Source organism: Jaculus jaculus, chromosome 7 (assembly GCF_020740685.1).
Source record: "Jaculus jaculus isolate mJacJac1 chromosome 7, mJacJac1.mat.Y.cur, whole genome shotgun sequence".
In the NCBI taxonomy this organism is placed as follows: Eukaryota; Metazoa; Chordata; class Mammalia; order Rodentia; family Dipodidae; genus Jaculus; species Jaculus jaculus.
The window spans coordinates 64,952,687-64,959,958 of record NC_059108.1 but is presented as its reverse complement, the minus strand read 5'-3'; positions in this window follow the sequence as shown (position 1 = coordinate 64,959,958).

Here is a 7,272-nt window from a genome sequence, read left to right as displayed (position 1 = left end):
TCTCCAATGAGCATTTTTGGCATTTTTGTCAAATATCAGGTGGCTATAGCTATCCAGACTTACATCTGGGTCCTATATTCTGTTCCATTGAGCTGCATGTCTGCTTTTGTGGCAGTACCATGCTGTCTTTTTTTCTTTTTTTTTTCACAATTTTTATTAACATTTTCCATAATTATAAAAAATATCCCATGGCAATACCTATCCCCCGACCCTGCACTTTCCCCTTTGAAATTCCATTCTTCATCATATTACCTCCTCATCTCAATCATTCTACTTACATATATACAATACCAACCTATTATCTACCCTCCTCCCTTCCTTTCTTTTCCCTTTATATCTCCTTTTTAACTTACTGGCCTCTGCTACTAAGTATTTTACTTCTCATGCAGAAGCCCAATCATCTGTAGCTAGGATCCACATATGAGGGAGAACATGTGGCGCTTGGATTTCTGGGCCTGGGTTACCTCACTTAGTATAATCCTTTCCAGGTCCATCCATTTTTCTGCAAATTTCATAACTTCATTTTTCTTTACTGCTGAGTAGAACTCATTGTATAAATGTGCCACATCTTCATTATCCACTCAGCAGTTGAGGGACATCTAGGCTTGTTCCATTTCCCAGCTATATAAATTGAGCAGCCATAAACATGGTTGAGCACGTACTTCTAAGAAAATGAAATGAGTCCTTAGGACATATGCCTAGGAGTGCTATAGCTGGGTCATATGGAAGATCAATCTATAGCTGTTTTAGGAACCTCCACACTGATTTCCACAATGGCTGGAGCAGATTGCATTCCCACCAGCAGTGTAGAAGGGTTCCTCTTTTTCCACATCCCCACCAGCATTTATGGTCATTTGTTTCATGATGGTTCCAATCTGACAGCAGTGAGATGGAATCTCAATGTAATTTTAATCTGCAATTCCCTGATGACTAGTGACGTAGAACATCTTTTTAGATGCTTATATGCCATTCGTATTTCTTCCTTTGAGAATGCTCTATTTAGCTCCATAGCCCATTTTTTGATTGGCCTGTTTGGTTCCTTATTATTTAACTTTTTGAGTTCTTTGTATATCCTAGATATTAATCCTCTATCAGATATATAGCTGGCAAAGAATTTTTCCCATTCTGTAGGATGCCTGTTTGCTTTATTCATAGTGTCCTTTGCAGTGTAAAATCTTTGAAATTTCATGAGGTCCCAGTGGTTAATCTGTGGTTTTATTGCCTGAGCAGTTGGGGTTGTATTCAGAAAGTCTTTGCCAAGACCAATATATTGAAGGGTTTCCCTTACTTTTTCCTCTAGCAGTTTCAGAGTTTTAGGTCTGATGTTAAGGTCTTTAATCCATTTGGACTTAATTCTTGTGCATTGAGAGAGAGAAGAATCTATTTTCATCCTTTTATAGATATATATCCTGTTTTCCCAACAGCATTTGATGAAGAGGCTGTCTTTTCTCCAATGAGTGTTTTTGGCATTTTAATTGAATATCAGGTGGCTATAGCTACCTGGGTTACATCTAGGTCCTCTATTCTGTTCCACTGATCTACATGTCTGCTTTTATACCAGTACCATGCTGTTTTTGTTACTATGGCTCTGTAGTATAGGTTAAAATCAGGTATGATGATACCACCAGCCTTACTTTTGTTGCTCATTATTGTTTTAGATATTGTAGTTTTTTTAGTGATTCCAAATGAATTTTTGGATTGTTTTTTCTATTTCCATGAAGAATGCCTTTGGAATTTTGATAGGGATTGCATTAAATGTGTAGATTGCTTTAGGTAAGATTGCCATTTTCACAATATTGATTCTTCCAATCCAGGAACAAGGGATGTTTTTCTACTTCCTAGTGTCTTCAGCAATTTCTCCCTTGAGTGTTTTAAAGTTTTCATTGTAGAGATTCTTTACTTCCTTGGTTAGGTTCATTCCAAGGTACTTTATTTATTTATTTTTTTTGATGCAATTGTGAATGGGAGTGATTCTCTGATTTCATCCTCTGTGTGTTTGTTGTTAGCATATATAAAGGCTACTGATTTCTGTGTATTTATTTTGTATCCCACTACATGGCAGTAGGTTTTTATCAGCTCTAACAGTTTGCTAGTAGAGTGTTTAGGGTCCTTTATGTATAGAATCATGTCATCTGCAAATAATGATAACTTGATCTCTTCCTTTCCAATTTGTATCGCTTTTATGTGTGTGTCTTGCCTTTTTGCTATGGCTAAGACTTCCAAAACTATACTAAATAAAAGGGGGAACAGTGGACACCCTTGTCTTGTTCCTGGTTTTAGTGGAAAAGCTTCCAGTTTTTCCCCATTTAGTAATATGTTGGCTGTAGGCTAGTCATAAATAGCTTTATTATATTGAGATATGTTCCTTCTATTCCCAGGCCTTGTAGGACTTTTATCATAAAGGGATGTGGGATTTTGTCAAATGCTTTCTCTGCGTCTAATGAGATGATCATGTGATTTTTGTCCTTCAATCCGTTTTTGTAATGTATTACATTTATAGATTTGCGTATGTTGAACCATCCCTGCATCTCTGGGATAAAGCCTACCTGGTCAGTGTGAATGATTTTTCTGTTATATTCTTGTAATCTGTTTGCCAATATTTTGTTGAGAATTTTTGCATCTATGTTAATGAGGGAGATTGGTCTGTAATTTTCTTTTCTTGTTGTATGTTTGTCTGGTTTTGGTATCAGGGTGTTTCTGGCTTTATAAAAGGAGCTTGGTAGGATTTCTTCTTTTTCTATTTTATGGAAAAGCTTAAGAAGCAATGGTGCTAGTTCTTCCCTGAAGGTCTTGTAAAATTCACCAGTGAAACCATCTGGGCCTGGACTTGTTTTGTTGGGAGATTTTTGATAACTGCTTGGACCTGCATACTTGTTATAGGTCTATTTAAGTGATTAATCTCATCTTGATTTAATTTAGGTAGGTCATATAAATTAAGGAAATCATCCATTTCTTTCAGGTTTTCATATTTAGTGGAGTGTATATTTTTATAGTATATCTCTATAATTTTTTGAATTTCCCAGGTATCTGTTGTGATGCCTTTTTCATCTCTAATTTTATTAATTTGTGTCTCTTCTCTCTTTGATCAGATTTGCTAAGGTTTTTCCATCTGTTTTTTTTTTTTAATTCCCAAACCAACAACAGAACAGTATTTAATGGATTTGAATTGATTTAGAAATAAGAGCAGAAAACAATTTTAACATACATGAGAGAATGCTTAAATAATTATTTTTTTTTATTTTGTTTTTTTTATTTTTATTTTTATTTTTTTGCTTAAATAATTATTGACCTAATCAAGACCTTTGAAATTACCACCAAAATGCACTACAATTTTTTAATTTAGTTTACAGAATGAATCCGTAAGTACAGGTTGCCGAAAGGAAATGTTTAGTGCTATTTACATTCATTTTAAAACTCTGCTCTATACAAATTTAATTCTTATCAGTATGAACAATATTTTTGTAGACCTACAGCATATTAAGCCTTTCCATGAAAGCACTAATAACGAATAAGATAACCTGATTGCATTTAAACAAAGCTGACCATTGGAACCCATGTACGCTTGATGTTTGTAAGAGCAAGGACACTTATTAAATACAGAGCATCATGTCAGCCTGTAACTCCATTTTTTTAAAAATTTTTATTAACATTTTCCATGATTATAAAATATATCCCATGGTAATTCCTGTAACTCCATTTTTAAAAAGGCTAAAGTTATTTATATGGAGTACTGTTCTATATACTACACGCCAATCTATATTTAATTCTATAGTTAGGTATTTTATAAGTCTTTATTAAATATAGTCTACACATATTTGTAATTTCATCCAGGAAGAATTTCTTCCCAGTGAAAAAAACATAAAGTCTTTCATTTGTTTTTACAGGTTTAGATGAAACTAGCTCATGCTTTAGTGCTGTGCAAATTGTTTTAAGCATATCAATCTTTAAATTATTGGTAAAAATAAGAGTGGCATTATTAACCATGTATGCCTTAAAAATCAGCTTTTGATTTTAATCCACTTGCAAGCACTGATGCAAACTACAGAAAGTAACGAACTGAGTATTGGGGAGACTTGAAAGAATTCATCTGCACTCCAGTGAGTAAGCATGATGTGGGACAGTCACAGATGAGCAATAACTGTGGCAAAAAATTTCATTTTTTGATATGCAAATACATAAAACAGATCCGTCACTGAGGTTTTCTAGCATTCCTGCTCGGTGCCTCTGGGCGCCGGGCACCTCCACGTTAAGGCCAGGGACGCCCTCTTGGCCCTCTGTGCTGTCTACAAGAGCACTCAGCGACGAGCCTCTGGGGTGCTTGGGCATGTCAGAGGGAAAAGAGTTTCAGCAGCCTCTGCTGAGTGAGCGCTTTGAATAACAGGCACATTTTATTTTTTCATTTGTTGTGGTGAAAATAGTCACAGTGTTTAGTATTCTGTGCCAGGACAGCCACCACAGCTGACTTTGGTAGAATTTACTCAACATTTTAGTTTCCTTTCCATTTTCCCCTCTCAAATTGGCCCAGTCATTAACTTCATGGACTGCTGAGTGTATTCCAGTGTGGATTGTACACACAAGGATTTCTAGGTACCATAAACTCAGAGATTCTGATGAGGAGGAAAGTAATGTCACTCTTTTTTTTTTAATCTTTTTAGTGCAAATTATATTTGGAACACTTGATTAATTCGTTTTGGCGATGAAAAATTTTTGTAGCAACAAAACGGTTTCTGCTATGAAAGATAACTTGTTAGCTTTTCCCCTGGAGATCGACTGCATTTCAATGTTTTAAAACTGTTCAACATAAACAAGAAATACAGGAACTAAAAAATCATAGTGAAAAATGAATGTTAAGATGACAGGGGAAAACAATGGCATGAGCAGAGGGTGGACATCACCTCCTGGCCAAGGTAAGTTGGACTATAGCAACAGGAGAGAGTGCCAAACACTGGCATGGGAAAACTGGCTATAACACCCATAAGTTTGCCAGGCAGTTTGGTGAACATATATGAATTTAGCCAGACACCAGTAGGTATTACACCCCTAGGATTCATTACCTCCCTTTCATAAGCTTTTGACTAGGTTTTCAGTATCAGGCATGTATTCCCTCCTGTGAAGCAGGCTGCCAGTCCAATTAGTGAGTGGTTGGTCTCCCCCATAACAGACATGCCACTATTGCACTTGTTGGCTCACTTGGCCTGGCTGGCCAAACTTAAGGCTTTCAGTTTTCACTGTAGTTTATCTTCACTGATGACTTCCCTCTCCCATATGGCTGCATGCAGTATGGCTGTTTTTCACTTGTCAGCTGGTCTACGGGTAGTAGATTTGTTTTCTTTCCTTATTAGTTATGTACATACCCAGTGTGCAAACAGCCATGTTGGTACCATCCTTAGTGTTTCAGTCAAGTTCATATTGATGGTAGAATTTACCCAATTTAGAGCAGCTTGTGGGAAAAAGAAGCTTATTCTGGTTTACAGGCTCGAGGGGAAGCTCCACGATGGCAGGAGAAAATGATGGCATGAGCAAATGGTGGACACCACCTCCAGGTCAACATAAGTTGGACCATAGCAACAGGAGAGTGTGCCAAACATTGGCATGGGGAAACTGGATATTACACCCATAAGCCTATCCCCAACAATATACTGCCTTCTGGAGGCATTAATTCCCAAATCTCCATCAGCTAGGAACCTAGCATTCAGAACACCTAAGTTTATGGGGGATACCTGGATCAAACCACCACATTCCGCCCCAAGCCCCCATAAACTGATAATGATATGTGATATAAAATGCAACACATTCATCCAACTTTAAAAGCCCCCATAGTTTTTATCAATTCTAATGACGTTCACACATCCCCATAATCCAAGGTCTTTTAACTGAACCATAATACCAAAAAAATAACCTCAAAAAACCCATAATGGGGGAGGGGAGGGAGGGTATTACCATGGGATATTTTTTATAATCATGGAAAATGTTAATAAAAATTGAGAAAAAAACCATAATGGCACAGAATAAACATTCACACTGCAAAAGATGGCACTGGGCATAGCCAAAAAAATATTCAGCCAATATAAGATTTATTAAGCTCTGAGCAGAAACTTATGAATTTGAAACTAAGAAAACAATTAAGGAAATTGATGAAACAAAGAGCTGGTTCTTTGAAAAAGTAAACAAGACTGATAAACACCTGGCCAATTTGATCAAGTGAAAAAAAAAAAAAAAGAGGCACTTCAAATTAACAAAATTAGTAATGAAAAAGGAGAGATCCCAACAGGCATAAGTGACATTGGGAGAATCATCAGGACTTATTTCAAAAACCTCTACTCCACAAAACTGGATAATATGGAGGATATGGATGAATTCTTAGACATATACCACCTACCAAAGCTAAACTCAGAGCAGATTAATCTCTTGAATCATCCTATTATACCCACTTAGATTGAAAAGGCAATCAAAAACCTCCCCCAAAAGAAGAGTCTAGGACCAGATTCTTCTTAGCTGAATTCTATCAGGCCTTCATGGAAGAACTGAAACCAATTTTTTCTCAAACTATGCCACACAATTGGAAAACAGGGAAAGCCCCCACCCCCAAATCTTTCTTTGAAGATAGAATCACCCTAATACCAAAACCAGGCACATTTGCCACAAGAAAAGAAAATGATAGGCCTATTTCCCTGATGATCTTAGATGCAAAGATCCTGAACAAAATCCTTGTAAACTGAATTCAACAACACTTCAAAAGCATTATCCACCTTGATCAAGTAGGCTTCATCCCAGGAATGCAGGGGAGGTTCAACATATGGAAATATGTCAATGTAATACACCACCTAAATAAGCTTAAACACAAAAACCACATGATTATTTCAATAGATGCAGATGCAGTCTTTTGATAAAATACAACCTCACTTCATAATCAAAAGGTTGGAGATAATAGTTTATATCTCAACATAATAAAGGCTATATATAAAGCTCCCAAAGCCCAAATAATACTTAATGGGGAGAGACTAAAGGAATTCCCATTGATATCAGGAGCAAGACAAGGGTGTCCACTCTCACCTCTGCTCTTCAACATAGTGCTGGAAGTTTTAACTCAAGCAATAAGATGGGAGAAAGAAATAAGAGGTATACAGAAAAGCTGGGTGTGGTGGCACATGCCTTTAATCCCAGCACTTGGGAGACAGAGATAGGATTGCCATGAGTTTGAGGCCATCATGATATTACATAGTAAATTCCAGATCAGCCTGAGCTAGAGTGAAAGAAAAGTTAAATAAATTT